Below are 238 nucleotides of genomic sequence, written 5' to 3' on the forward strand. Positions count from 1 at the left end.
AATAACCCCCCCTGTGACCAGAATAACCCCCCCTGTGATCAGAATAACCCCCCTGTGATCAGAATAACCCCCCTGTGATCAGAATAACCCCCCTGTGATCAGAATAACCCCCCTGTGATCAGAATAACCACCCTGTGACCAGAGTTTTATTTTCTGGAGTCCCTTCTATGAAAAAGTGAATGTTCACAACAGACAACTTTACTGGACAGAAAAAAAAAAAACGCAAAATACATGGAAG

The sequence above is a fragment of the Hyla sarda genome, chromosome 1, assembly GCF_029499605.1.
Source record: "Hyla sarda isolate aHylSar1 chromosome 1, aHylSar1.hap1, whole genome shotgun sequence".
NCBI classification, from domain to species: Eukaryota; Metazoa; Chordata; class Amphibia; order Anura; family Hylidae; genus Hyla; species Hyla sarda.